The 15,752-nt window shown below is 37.8% G+C and overlaps 1 long non-coding RNA gene across 1 annotated transcript; it reads right to left on the reverse strand.

The window, feature by feature from the left end:
* Positions 1 to 571: 571 nt before the first annotated feature.
* On the reverse strand, positions 572 to 8,915 carry LOC137092276 (uncharacterized). Its single transcript, XR_010908201.1, has 3 exons — positions 8,735 to 8,915; positions 3,607 to 3,667; positions 572 to 1,718 (listed from the first exon to the last, which is right to left on the reverse strand). It is a non-coding gene; the product is annotated as an uncharacterized lncRNA (long non-coding RNA).
* Between the last annotated feature and the right edge of the window lie 6,837 nt (positions 8,916 to 15,752).

The raw sequence follows: 15,752 nt of genomic DNA on the forward strand, positions 1-15,752 counted from the left end.
ACTCACTGCACATACATAGGTGCTCAAGTAGGTGCATAAGCATCCGTATACTGGCGTCCGCTCACATCTGTGTGTGCAGCTGTATTATTATAAACCAATATACAAATACATTTCTTAATGAATGGTCTCTTGACATTTTCACATTTCAACACATACAGGTGGTACTGTATATTGTATAAACTTTTATTAGAACTATATTCCACAGAGGGAAAAAACGTAAATTGCTTAAATCACGCTCATGCATGTCATCCGAGCCACCACGTGTGGGTTGCGGTTTTAATTTGCACCAAATTAAGCTGCGCCCCCTTGTGGGCATTATACTTTGACGTTATGTACATTTAAAGTAGGTGGCGCAGTTTCTTCATGTCAGTAGGCTACTGTTTAAAGACAAGCATAGCAGTATAAAAACAATTGTTATATATATATATATATATATATATATATATATATATATATATATATATATATATATATATATATATATATATATATATATATATATATATATATATATATATATATATATATATATATATATATATATATATATAAAGATTCAGTATCAACACAGTTAGATGATTAAACAATAGCTTTATTGAAACATTTCAAAGGAAGTCAATATTAATGTATCCAATGTCAATTATAAATCTATGATATAAATATAAAATGTCTTTAAAAAATGTATCTCACGTTTGCAATATACAGATTCAAAAGTTTGGGGTCAGTAATATTTTTTAAAGAAATTATAGCAAACATTTCATGTATTAAAATGATCACAAAAGTATTTTCTTTTAAATTAATTCTGTTCTTTTGAACTTTCTATTCTTAAGATAATTCTGAAAAAATATATATTTAGTTTTCAACATCGATAATAATAAGAAATGTGACACTAAAGAATGGAGTAATGATGCTTAAAATTCTGCTTCACCATAACAGGAATTGATTACATTTTTTAATGTATGCCAATATAAAACAGTTATTTTAAATTGCATTGTGTACTGTATTTTTTGTTAAATAAATACTGCCTTGGTGAGCATAAGAAACTTTTTCAAAAAGCACACACACAAAAAAAAATCTTAACAACCCCAAACTTTTAAACAATAATGTATACATTTATATATGTACTAGATGTGGCAATACATGTTAAATCAGTGATAGCATAACTGTGATAATAGTAATACATGAACATTTAAAAGAGGTAAAGCTAAAATATCATTTTATATATTCAGTTGTCTAGCCCCACCCCCAAGAACAGTATTTCCAGGAATCCCCCTAGTGATTGCCCAAGGGATTCCTGGGAAAACTGGACCCCGGGGATGGGGAAATGAAGGAACACACATGGCCTACCAAACAAACAAACCTAAGGTTAAACAATAACGGTTAGGCAACTACTAATTATAAATAAGCCTTTTATTCAATAGAATTCTGTAATGTCGATTGTATTAGGAGGCGGTGTCCTTCCTCCCGAGCTACAGTGCTTCATCTCAGACTCCCAGTTGACCAGAGATGCAGCACTGCACCTTGGGCCTGAGGACTGTAGCGGGAATTAATCATGCAGGACTCCTTTGGTGCTTACCATCTTGCTATCGTTGATCAGTGTCCTCCTACGTCCTGTTGATTACACGAGTCTCATGTACTCATGACTCTTATGAAGAACCAGAGGTTTGGATGAATTCCTCAGTCTGTCACACAGCTGGTCTGACCTGCAGCAATGAACCCTGAAGATCAGAAGAGGAATACTCGATTACACATGGATAGATGCTATTTATTTAGTATTTTTTTCCCTTTTTACATAAACAACAAAAAAGTAAAGTTGTATATAAAACAAAGATTGTTAGAAAGTAGCAATTTGTGAGTGAACATTATTTGTATATAAATCTTTTCTTGGTGTATGATAGATGCATTTGTTAGGCCCAAAATTGATTGTAGGGCAAAACTTATGGATTTGTGTGGGGGAAGTGTACAGGAAATGGCTTTGACCTACATGCCCCGATCTCCCTATTCCAGCTCCTTTTCCTTCCTAGTTCTCTCACACTTCTATTCCAGGTTTGATCCGCTCACTATGCTTTGGAATGCCACCCAGGATAACGGAAAGCCTTTACATAGTGATTCAGACACAAATAAGCTTGCCAGTCTGACAGCGGGATATTTAGCATGAGCTCTTGCCTCTGAAAGTGGCCGTCGCCCAAGAAAAACCTTGGAGCTGAGGGACTCCAATCCGCTGAATAAACAACTGCACGCTCGCTCTGACTTCCAGCGCTGCTCTGCCCCCAGCGGTATGGCACAGATCGGTGGTTACAGGACAGGATGTTTATTCCTGCAGTGGACATCTGTACTCAAGTTCAAAGGCAACATCAATGCAGCCGTCTGCCGTGGTGCCCCTGAGTCACCCGGCTCAGTGTACCGCAGAATGCAAGGCCACGCCCCTTTATACACAACCACTTCCTCTGTCTCAAATCAGATGGGTCCGCAGGGAAGCCGGGTTCAAGGGGACGTAGACCCGAGTAGACACGAGAAGCTCACTGAGGTGGTTAAACAAGCTAATTTGACACATACAACTTTGTGAAAAGGCAGGATGTCTGAAAAGGTTCATAAACCTGTCAGAATGCAGCCAGCCCATGTGAGTTTAATCTTCTCAAATAAGCAGATGGCATGTTTTGAATATGTTTAAAAGAGTGAACCCTTCCCAATCATATGATAACCCCAAACTGGCATCAGCATAGCACAAAAAAATCCTCACTCCAGTGCTGTGAGCACACTGAATACAGTGTGCAAACCACAAAACGCTACCGTAAAGCACCCAGAGCTGAGCTCATTCTCACAGACTGGCCGCTCTATATATTTTGTGGATCGTTTTCACTTCTCCATTCAGGAAGCGGGTATGATTATGCAGGATCATTCACTCGCATGGCTTTCCCATCAGCGCTGTGGTTAATGGAGAGAAGTCAGGGCAGCAGGCATTAACAGACAGATATGCAGACTATCCGCAAGGAACTGTTCACAGTTTACAGTGCAATCCTTTGGAGAAGGACTTAAGGGTTTGGTTGACAAGCACGTCTGGCTCCACTTTGTTGCTGTTTATAGTCACGATGCACGATGACCTAATTCTGAGTACAACAGAGAAAAAAATTCCACTTGGTCCTTCTTTCAAGCATATTCTGAGGAAGCCTGTGTCCACATCAGAGTCCAGGTTATTAGGTGAAGTCAAAGAATATAAGAAATGTTCACATTGTGATGATTAAAGCGCAAGCCATATTGTAAGTTATCAGTCACAAATGCAAGATATACATATGAAATTGGGAGATTTTGAGATATTACAAAATAACATTATAGATGTAGTCACAACTGCAATGTTTAAAGTAAAGTTTTGAAATATGAAGCCCTAAATGTAAAATAGTCATAATTATGAAATTCAAAATTTGAGATGTATCGGCAGAATTGTGATATTTAAATAGTCACAAATGTAAGAATATAAATAGTAGTCACACTGTGAAATATAAAGTTGCTGTAGTCACATCATAAGATAGAAAGTTGCAATTATATTTATTATATTATTATTTTATTTTGAGGTGGAAATCTCAAGGGTATGGATGGGAATGTTTTTACCTGCAGCATATTGTGTCAATTGTCCATGTTGAGTCCATGTTGAGTTTCCCCCCTGCAGACTCTGTAATGTGAGAAAAAAATATGGGCTTAATAAACAGCAGTTGCAGCACGTTAGGCTGCTAAGTCCCTTATTCAAGTGTCATGTGCAACAACTCTGAAGAATAGCTCGACCATGAGTTACAAATATTAGTTAAATATTTGACTGTGTGAAAAGACTTTATCAACAATTTTCATTGTAGGGTTTCATAATGCCCCAGGCAGCTTTGATAACGAGGATAAGAAACCCAAAAAATCCCACTTAATTTAATTTATGGTGTATTGAATTACAAAGCAGGAAGGCCAAAAATGGGGGGGAAAGGAGAAACAACATGAAAATTCCTAAGCCCCCCCAACCACCCACCCCCTTTTTTTGTGTTTGAGTCTTTTCCAACAAGTGAGAGCTTTAGGTTGTCTCGTATCCCTCTTCTGGATTCTCCCTCAGCCCATATAAGGAATTCTGAAGGGATTTTATTTTGGGATAATGGAAAATGTAGCTGTGCTTTCGATAAACATTCACTCTTTCAGCCTCTTACGGCCTGTGATTGTGGAAGCAGATAGTTAGATAGTTCGCCACTGCTCCACGTGCCCTCCCCTCCCCCGCCGCACTGCTTGCATACATTCCCTTTTCTAGTCACAGTCGGCGGGAGCCTGACGTAAAAGGCAAAAGGGAACTGAAGGTGTTGAAGAAACCAGGAAACTTAGTGACAACCACGACTTTGAGAAAAATCTGCCCAAGTATGTACTGCCGAAGCCCTAGCTCTTATATTCGACATGCCAACTGACAGAGAGAATTTACTTTCTGTGAGATATTAGAGCCGGATATGTAATTTATTATTCCATGTGAGGAGAACTCAACAAACACATCCTGCTCCCATGGTCTACACTTATGGTCATACTGACACTGAACTACTGCCTAATAAGTGAGCCCCAATAATAAACATCACATCCTGTTGGCTAAACCCTCGTTCCCAGACTCTGTCATACTTACAAAGGCAAGAGTTAAAATGGTCTCACAATGAGAATAGACTGCATATGTGAATCAAGTTCTCTCTCCACATTTCCTATTTTTTTTTGTAAAGATAATTTCGGAAAATCTGGGGAAAAGTATGTTAATGGGTATTCAAGCATGACATACAAAGAATGTCTAAAATTTCTTGGCATGTTGTGTTGTACAAGTCATGTTAATACAGTTAATACTGTTTTGGTGGTGGTTTGGCTGTACGCTGAGGTGAACCTCACACACCTCCGCTAACATGGCCTTCAGTTGCTATGAACATTGACACACACACATGCACACGCACACACACACACACACACAGTCTGGCCATTTAGGAGGAAGTCTACAGTCCTGATCTGAAGATTGCCTAAGTGTTACCAGCTTTTCCCGCTTCATAGAATGCCAGTTGTTTTTGTTGTTGTTGCAGTGGTTCAAGAAACAAACCATTCTAGAGACAATAAAAAAAAATAAAAAAAGGACGTGAAAAGACTGTGATTTTAGTCCACATTTATTTAATTATTATAGTTAGCATAAACAAACTGTTAACTGAAATGAAAAGAAATCTAAAATAATATAAAGAGAAATTAAAAGTAAATTTGTGCATAGCTCCAAAAGTAACTAAAATACTTTCTGGTTTCAGTTTCTGATTCTGTGTTTGTTATACATTTTGAAACTTTAAAACCTGCACAGATTAAACATGAAATTATGAATAATTAAGAATTTTTCATTATGAATACATTTTTATGGGATGCTAATGATCAATCACATTTAGGGGGCTGTAAACACAGTTCATTTTTGTTATCTTAGTAGCTGTATATGTATAAACTAAAACAAAATGAATATTTTATATTAAATAAACGTAAAAACATTAAATTTGAACATGAGTTAAAATTAAAAGTTTAAAATAAAATATAACAAAAAAAAACTTCTCATGAAATGATACACATGTCAGGGTTACTATCAGAGAGAGCAGAGGGAATCATGGGGCTGATGGAAATGGCATGAGATCTGTGTAAGCGTGTGTATGTGATCAGGAGCGAGAGGGAGGGATACGGTGAAAGAGAGAAAGAGAGAGTTATTACAGTGACAGGCTAGACTGGTGCCAAAGTGCTCACCTCTACAGAAGAGGCAGATGCAGTGTTTACACAGACACAGACTCTGGCTTGATAATGGAGAGCGCGAGCGTGCCTAAACATTGCCTTTTAAGGTTCCCTCTCATTTCTCCCCATCTCCTTAAATCATCACGACAGGAAACGTAAAGGAGGGGGAGGGAGTTACCTCTCTCTGCTCTGTCTAGCTCAAGCTAATCTTCCTTCTGAAACTCAGGCTTATGTGTGAACTACAAATGCAAACATTTATCTATTCCAAAAGAGGTTCAGCTTATTAGCTGTTATCTACATTTAGATTTTCTGGGGAAATCTTGTAATTCGTGAGGACGCATTGTTAGCACAGACCTTGTAGCTTTTTACAGAGAATGAGGTTTAGTGTAGAACTTTGGGGCTCGTTTGCTTGTGGTCTGCTCAACCTGTACTGTCCATAAGGTCCTTCAGTAGGAAGTTCACTGTAAAACATATGACACCATGTAATAACCACTCAAATTATGAATTAAAGGACTATTTCGCCACCCGAAAGGTACATTTACATTTTACATTTAATCATTTAGCAGACGCTTTTAACCAAAGGGACTTACAAAAAAGGGGAGAGTAATAGAAGCAACGAAACAGACAAGGCCAACAACCTGTAAGAGCTGTAAGAAATCTCAATTAATTAGCACAGTACACATTTTTTTTTTTTTTTTTTTTTTTTAGACATCTACAACAAAGGTAGATCACACGACATTAAAATAATGCAATAAATATGAACTAAACAGCGTAAAATGTAATAAAGATTTCTCAAAACTGGTTCTATGTGATGCCATTTAGTCTGCTAAAAAGAAGAAAGTTACAGAGTTTGATTAATGCTTTGTTTTGTTATTGATTAATGCTTTCTCTACTAGGATATGCCTCATATTTCTTCAACAAATCTGACAAGGTTAAAATGACAAGAGATAGGATATAATTAACATTTCTCAGGTACATCTAAACATCATTAAAACCAACATCCCGCTTTTACAAGGCAAAAACCCAGCAGGAGCGCTTTATGGCCCAAAAAGGAACTGACAAACCCCTAAAGCATTCCTTAAACTCAAGTAATTGGAATGTGGAGTGTTGAGTATGTGGAAAAAAACACGCCAGGGCAGAAAGGACAGCGCTCTCTATTAGCATCTTAAAGCTTTACCAGGGATGCCCATGTCTCTTAAAATCTCATGTTAGCTTTTAGGGGGGCCTGAGGCTGCGTGGACCCTCATGAGTGGGTGGACATGGGCTTTGGGCAGTCCCTGGTGAGCACCTAACCCCCCTTCTTTCCCATCCCACTGTTCATGTGAAAGTGACCCTGGGAACTGGGGTCCCCAGGGGCTCGGGGAGGGGAGCAAGTGATGCGGAGGACAGGCCAAAGCACCAAGGCCACCACAGGGTCATGTGAAAGCACTCTGCACCGATGGCTGCCAGACTTTTGACTCCTCAGAAAATAAATAATGCACTTCCTTTCCCTCCCTCACTGTCTCCAACTCAATAACCCCTCCATCCCGCTATCTAATCTGTCCATCTGTCAATCAACACACATATGTTCATCCATCCAGCATAAGACAGTATAATGATAGATTAGAGTAGAAGTCTGAGATTTACAAGATTGTGGTACTCTGGTAACAACTGTGAATATGTCTGTTGTTTCATATTGCCAAAGCTAGTTTATTTAATAATTTAAAATGCAGTACATTATTGTGTATATAACACTAATAATACTTAAATATTTAAAATGAATAATAGACACCATAATAACATATATCGACAAGTATAAAAGTTATATCAGGATGTATTGTTCTTGGGAAGTTCTTGATACTTTTGAAACTTTCAGTCTATCTGCGATGTTCAAGTGGTGGTTTAGCATATCTTTTACTTTATATGGGCATGCTAAGAAACTCGAATGTGTTGGAATGTGTGTGTGCGTGTGAAAGACACAGAGTGTGTTTCAGTAGGTCACCGGAGTGGCATCCCTGGACTAGAAAAGTTAAACGCTGACCTGAGCCTACCAACAGCTGGCCACATCTGCTGGTTCTCCTCCTCCTCCTCCTTCGCTCCCTCCCGCATCTGATATTTGTAACAAGGTTTTTCCAGAAACAAAGAACAGGAAGAATGGAAGAGAGAGTGTGGGGGATGGAGGTCTGCACCTCATTTCTCTTGCTCTAACTATTTCATAGACTCTGCTGCTGAGATATTTAGTAAACTTCCTAATGTGCTTATTGACAGGAGAGACTGCGCATGGATGAAAGTCAGGTACTGTGTTCAAAAAGCAGTAGATTGAAGTAGGTTTCCTGAAAATGTATACAATAATTGTTCAATAATGCACATGAAAATGAGTAAAACCTATGGTGCTATGGAAACTATGGAGAGACGTTTTGATTCCATTTTCACATTTGTATCAATTTATCATCGGATTTCACAGAATTCAAGTTCAAAGTCAAGTTCAAAGGCCATTTACACAGCAGCCAGATCACATTCCCTGCTGAGGCTTTCGGGACTGTGCTCTGTGAGGTCATTTCACATTTCTCCCCACTATCCCCAGGTGAACTCTCCTGTTACACTCTCTAGCACACACTCAACCTGCAAGCACAAAGCCAGCCATCTGCAATTCATCAATACTGTTTGAAAACATAAAACTGGGTTCTCATAAGTAATTCCACCCTGTCTTAATCAGGGACTTTGATTGAGCTTTTGATTCTTAAGTGCACTCCTACAGGACAGCCACATTTTGCAATAGTTTTCAGGCACCCTATCCCTCTCAGTACCTGAACTGGAAGCGCTCACTGTATCAGCGGAGTGCTTTTAACCAGCTGGATCAGCTCAGTATCACACTCCTCTCAATGACAGCTTGACATGGCTGGTATGTCTCAGTATCTCAAAACCAACATGAGCAATGACTAACCCGCAAATTAAAGTATATTTACCTACACAAACACAGTCGGATGTTTAGAATAAGTTGAGTTAGGCTTACTGCAGTCTTGAAGAAGAAGTATCGTTCACACTGGTCCTGGCCGCTTTGGTTGGTTGGGAAGTTGCTGGGTATTTTGTGTCGAGATGAGTAGAGATGCAGAGAGGGGGTCCCCGATCTGTTCATATGGACGCCGTGCGCTCCACCGTCTGAAGGGTGTTCCTGGCGTGAGGCTCCTTTTTGAAGCATGGGGAACCGGCTTGGGGAGCAAAGAGTTTTCTTTTACCTTATATGAGGCAAGGGGCTGGTCCACCATCAGAGCGGCACAACAGGGAAAGCCTCTCGAGCTGCCTGATTGGCTGATGTAAGAGCCCCCGTGACCCCGAGCTGTGACCCACGATGTGCGAGGATGAGAGGGGATGGTGAGGGAGGGCTCAGACTAGGGGGCCGGGCCCGCCGTCTCAGCCTAAGGAAGGCACGTTTGACAATTTTCATATTTCTTCTAAATTTGGAGATTTCTACCCGTGCTGGAGTCTTGGCCGGCCTCTCTGAGAGTCCATGTGGAAACCATTAACAACAGAGGGCTCCTTGCCATTCCTGCCTGGGAACACACAGGCTCTGCGCAGACACAGTTATTTAAAATAATTAACTTCCTCTAGAAAGCACTGCGCTTCCCCATATGGGAAAGCATTTGCTTACAGAATGCTGGGAATCATATACAAGTCACATGGAGAAAAGAGTTACAGTGGGGGCAAGGAAAAAAAAGAGAAAGTGGTTTGTTTATTTTCTGTTTCGTCACTGTTGGGTTAAAAAACTGGGTGTCCACATGAAGACGTTAACTGTTGGTGGTTTAATTCCGTCTAACTAAATAAAATGTCACAAGAGATTTACATTAATCAGAAAAAAGTACTAATTAAAATAAAATAAGCACATTACAATGTACAAGAGACTGGGGCAATCTGTCACACCTGTAATTACACTGATTATTTCTATACAAAATTAATTTATGTGAATTAGAACATCCCAATGACTTTTTTTCCACTATTTTACATTTCCAAGGTTATTGCACAGAAAAAATACAGTTAATTTAACTTGTAATGCACAGCAAAGCACATGTAATATACCAGTGGAGTTTTACTATTTTTACTTTTTACCAAATAAACTTCCAGACAGCAACCTAGTGTACACATACCAGATGTGGGCCGGATCTGGGCCGACACTATGTTGCTGTCTGATCTATTACTAAAAATAATTATTTTGATATTGTAATATTATTTTGGAGGACAGAATTCATAATTTTTTTAATCCTAAATATTGAAGTAGATTTGAAACCATTATATACAAAATCACGGCCAGAGATATACATTCAACCTTTGACTCAAAGGCTACTGATATGTAACATTTGTATAAACTTTCTTTTGTGACAACTAGCCTCAGGCTCCCCTATATGCAATTTTTAAAAAATAAAGCCACGGGAGTGTTTTTTCTTTCATGACACAAAGATTAATGGGAGTGAATTGGTCATCTTCATGATGGTGGACATTGTGTGTGTAACAGTCCTAGAGAAATCTGTTATCTAATAATATAATATGGCTCTGGAGATCATCATTACACTGGCCGCTGGCAACACAAAGTTCCCTAATGAAATCACACACCCACATGGATAAACTGGAATCTGCGTGTTAATGATTAATCTACAGTGTTTTTCTGAGGAGGTCTTCAGATGGCCATATTTTATATTTTTCAAAGTTTTTTGTCTTTATTTAATTGTAATGGAATACTCAATGTGTTGTCTTACATATGTCGACCCCTTTCTAATTGTGAGAATGGAGATATAAAAGCAGCAGACCTTCACAAACCAGACATTCATTCACACCACGTCTCGGCATAAATGGACCAAGACATCTGCTGAGAGGAGAGATAAGAGCGATTATAAAGGAAAGCAAGACAAAGCCTTGACCTTGTGCCGTGCTCTCCGCCAGATTAATTTTCGCCCTGGACACATCAAGCCATGGAGGTCAAAGAGGCAGATTGGATATGGCTAAAGAGAGAGCAAGGGGGTGGTGAGATCTGTCTGTGAAATGTCCATCAGAATTAGATCCCCTTCTTGCCCTCGTCCATAAAGGAGCCTGCAGAGACTAATGTTTAGAGTGGCTGTCTCCTCCAGACCCATGCTCTGGAAAGACTAAATTTAGACAAGAGTGGGGGGACTAAAGTGAAGAAGCAGGACAGTGCGGTGTCGGTGTGAGCCATTGTTCGCAGAGCCGTTCATTAGCCTGAGCGAGTGGCACGAGAGGTCGCCCCCTAGCTCTTGCTGAGAAGTCTTAAAAAGGCAATGTTTGGGGAAGATTCTCTGTTTACATCTGGAGAAACGGGGGCTTAAAAACAGCAGCCAACCAGTGCCTCGTGGCTTGGCAGCCTTGAGCGCTAATGGCCCGGCTGATGAGTTCTTTTTCTCCAAATAGAGATTGTCATACAAGTGGAGCGTAGCAGTGAAATTTCCCTCCTTGCTAGATTTCTTTATTTTATGCTATTTGAATAATGACTCTGGGTGCATATATGGGTATTGCAGAATCAAAGCCGTTTGTAAAAATGTTGTAAGTTGTAAACTACACAGAAAGAATCGTAAATATTTTTTTGGCAGCAATTAAAATTACTTTTTTCAATAGCTTTAAATATATATGCCATAAAATATAAAAGTACATTTTAAAATATTAAACCTGGCCACCTGAAAACATTAGAAAAACACAACAAAATGAAAAGTGAAGAAAAGTAATTCAATCTGTTGCAGAGAACAAAGAGGTTTGAACATATGTTGCTGTTTTTTTGAGCATTTTATTTTTTGTATGCATCATTAACATTAAAGTTTGAGATAGGTTTCTGTTTTGAAGCTGTTTTCTGCCACAGACTTTGACCCCAAACAGAACAGAAGAGAACAACGTGTTTAGTTCTAGTGATAGATGACTCGTTGAGACTCGTACACAGCTCAAATATACAAAGATGAATACATTCTGCAAGACTGTTTACATTAATGTGTATTTTTTGGGGGGCTCTTGCTTGGGTTAACAAACTGTGACAGGCTGATTCTGAACTTTTAAGAATAAACAATACAGGTAACATCTTGAAACGATTGCAAAAAACAGGAAATTCTGAGACTAATTTTACAGTCCATTTGCATGAAAAATATGTACTGGTGTTTTTAATTATTGGACCTTGCTATAAGGCAAGAGGTTTGTAACTTTCGCATGTGACTCACCCCAAACCATTTGTAATACATTAATAATATTATTATTTTTGATATAAGTGATCTGAAATGTTTGCCTTATCAGCAAAAAAACTAGTATTCAATACCTTTATTCAGCAAGTATGCATCACATTGATCAAAAGTGACAGTAAAGTAGTTATAATGCCACTTTTTTTCTTTTCTTAAATAAACAATGTTCTTTGGATCTTTCTATTCATCAAAGAATTTTTGGAAATTGGAATAATAATCACGGTTTCCACAAAAATATTGAGCAGCACAATTGCTTTCATTATTGATAATACAATGTTTCTTGGACAGCAAATCCACATATTAGACATTGGACATGTGACCCTGAAGACTGGAGTAATGATGCTGAAAATGTAGCCTATTACTGTTTTACTGAGATTCTTAAAAAAAAAAAAAAAAACTCCCAAGATTAATTTTAAAGAAGTGACCTAAACTATATTTATGGATCATATAAATATCATAGAGAGACAGGCGCAACACTTAAACAACCAAATAACAATGTGCCAGTATTGTAGCACAGGCTAACAGATACATTTCTGTGGCAAGAAACTCCATCTGGTTAAAAGCATCCTTTTATCAGAAGAGATGGAAAAGAGCCTACTGCAAACATATACATTTCTGCTGGGTCAGAAGGCTCAAAATAGATAAAGAGGACAAGTCTTGATATCATAATATGTTGCATGGCGATTAATGCTAGTGCCTTAGCATTGACCCAGAAATGACAAAAGGGCATTGCACATCCCAGGCAAATAAGATTTCAAATCTATATTTCCATTTGCCAATACATTACAGACTGTTACATACATACTGTGATTACTAGCTTATGGACATTTATAATATTACACTTCCTTTAGTCAAGCTAAATGTTATAAATAAGTTTATCAATCAGAGTCATATCCCTGGCGCTGTCCTCTGAATGACCTCTGTACTACAGGAATACCTTGCAGTAGATCACCGTTCCTTGGCCATACTCAGAGGACAGACGTTGGATTATCTCTACACATTCAAGATTCATTTGCTTTACCTTTACATGCCCTGAAGGAAGAGAGCCAGCCAAGGTGTCTAATTTAACTGGCCTGTCACATCTGCTTGTACTTATGTCCACCAGAGCAGGTTCAGCACATCCTTTAGCACGTAGCCAGGGAGGTAAATGACAAAAGCCATGCACTCACACATGGCAGGATGTATCAGCAAAGGGAGAACAATAGATCCCCAGTGTCTGACAGCTGGAGCTGTGCTCTATGTTTGATGGAGACCAGTGGGGTGTTCTCATTCTTTACATGTAGTCCTGCAGCACTGTTTACACTACATCTGATACCATTGGTTCTTACGGTTTTCTAAGTACAGAGGATTCAAAAGTCTAAGACCACTTGTGAAAATACCTTTGTTTGCAGTAATGGGTTTCAATAGTCATTTTCAAAAATTAGATTAGAGACCGAAATTGATTTATTATAATTATTTTTTAAAACATTAAATAAAATTGTAAAGCTGCAGTCCATAAGTTTTGCCTCTTTGTCGCCATCTCTGTTTGAAATCTGCATTTGCATTTATTTGTGAAATTATCATCTTTACACGGGTTTTGCATCGGCGGCTCCTCAAAGCAAAGAATCTAATGTTTTGAGGAGTATGTGTGGCTATCATTCATTCACCACACCAGTTTGAAAACTGTACATTGGAATCACAGATTCCACTTCTTGGAAGAATGACCAAAATAAGTATTTTCACTGGAAAATGTAATTTGAACTAGTATAGGCTAACATAGGCTCTGACCAACTAAGAAAAAAAGAAGCACAATAAATCACACCACCAACAGTGATTGAATCTAACGATTGCTTAGCTCACATCACAATAAACCATGCAAATTATTATTGTTGTTACTTTGTTCTCCAATTGTGTGTACTTCTTTAGCCATATCCAATTGTGTGAACTTTGTTCTCCAAGTGTTACCTGCAGATTTCAATTTCTGTACAGTCTAATCTTTTGATTTTGTGGGTGAATCTCGAGTTGAAGGTTATTGGTGTTTGGACTTTTCTAGATTACAATCCACCACTAAAATGATAAATTTAATTATTCCAGCTGCTGTGAGAAAATGCTATAAATGATTCACCACCCGCAGCATCCTCACATGAGCTACTACCAGCCGGATTTTTTTTTTTATGTATACAGACGTGACGTAATGATGCAATGCTTGAAATCCACCATACCACTCTAATTATAACACATTATTACAAGCTTGTGAATCGGACTAAGGTAAGGAGATAGTTTTGGACACCGACTGGTTATGCTCAAAAATGGATTTTGGATCATTTTTAACTCTCATAAAAGCTATGGACTGCAGTTTTAAATAATTCCAAATTCTAAAAATTTGATTTGAAGGCCTAGACTTTATTTGAACCTGAAATACGTTAAAATAAACTTATATATATATATATATATATATATATATATATATATATATATATATATATATATATAAATGGCAAAAATATTAATAAGTACAATGAAGTCATCTCAAAATACAAAATAAAATAGAAAAAAAATATTATTGAAGAAAAATAAATTACATTGGTTTTACTGGGGTGGAGGAAGTTTAATTTTTAGGTGTCCGGTCATTTATGACTGGGAAGATAACCAATGTAACCCCCAAACAAAGAGCACCAGAAGGCTAGGAATATATGTATATATTTTTTATTATATCATTTAAATGCAACTGAAATGGCAGTGGTTACCTTTGTGAGCCAAAAGTTTTCAAAAGCTTATTACTTTTCCAGTTCATAATTAATTGGAAAATAATTATTATTTTACTATTTCTACTGAATATCTATATTCATTAGAAAAATTTGCATGGAGTTTGGGTTTTTTATTAAGTTTACATGACTTTTCCAGGTCTAGAAATCACACATTTACAATTTTGTTGTTGTTGTTCTACTGTGTGTACCAGTCGGAGAATGTTAGTGTGTGAAAATGCATTGCATTCTATTTCACTAGACCCAAACATAATTGTTCATGAAGGAAGTTTAAAGCACATTATCAGGTTAAAAATTGGTTTATAATCAGTTTTCAGGGATTAGACTTCAAACCATTTCAACATAGTTCAGTGTGTGTTTGTGTGTGTGTTTTGAGCTATTGGAAAGATCCAGGGTCTCCCAGGCCTCAAACACATCATAAGTTTAGTATTTCTTCATTTTACATCATTTTATTTATTTTAAATGATTACAAATTAAAAAAACGTTCTGTGTATTTCCTGATTTTAATGAAAATGACAGAATTTTAATGTGGTCTGACTTGAATCATTCACAGCCTGTTAGAAGGAGCTTAGCTATACTTCCTCTTTCTGCATGCGCTCTGAACATGATAAAGCTTCCAGCTTGGAAGAGTTTTTTTCTTTATAAGGCTTTGACTCGTAACGTTTCACCATGGTGCATTAACCCCTGAGATGTTTGTCCTCCCGTTGAGAACGCATTACGTCACCATCCACTTGCATCTTTTGCCCTTAACTGAGGAAGGAGGAATGTGAGGGGTTGGAAAACAAATAATGTTTAAAAAAATCTCTGTGGAGTTTAATTAGTTGGAATTGGGCTTAGAAGGAAAAACTCCACCAGGAAATTAGACTCTGAGACCAGCTGCAACCTGACTGCTGATTCATGCAATCAATCCATGCAAAGATAATCGATGACACTCTTGTCTGAAGCAGCCTATTTTTGTGAGGATTTTTCCTATCAAGTCATAATAGAGTGTATGGTATTGAGTAAGTGGCTCTGGAGTGTCTCAAAGAGGAAATTATCTTTACATGAACTGTGAACATTACAG

The sequence above is a fragment of the Pseudorasbora parva genome, chromosome 11 (assembly GCF_024679245.1).
Source record: "Pseudorasbora parva isolate DD20220531a chromosome 11, ASM2467924v1, whole genome shotgun sequence".
NCBI classification, from domain to species: domain Eukaryota; kingdom Metazoa; phylum Chordata; class Actinopteri; order Cypriniformes; family Gobionidae; genus Pseudorasbora; species Pseudorasbora parva.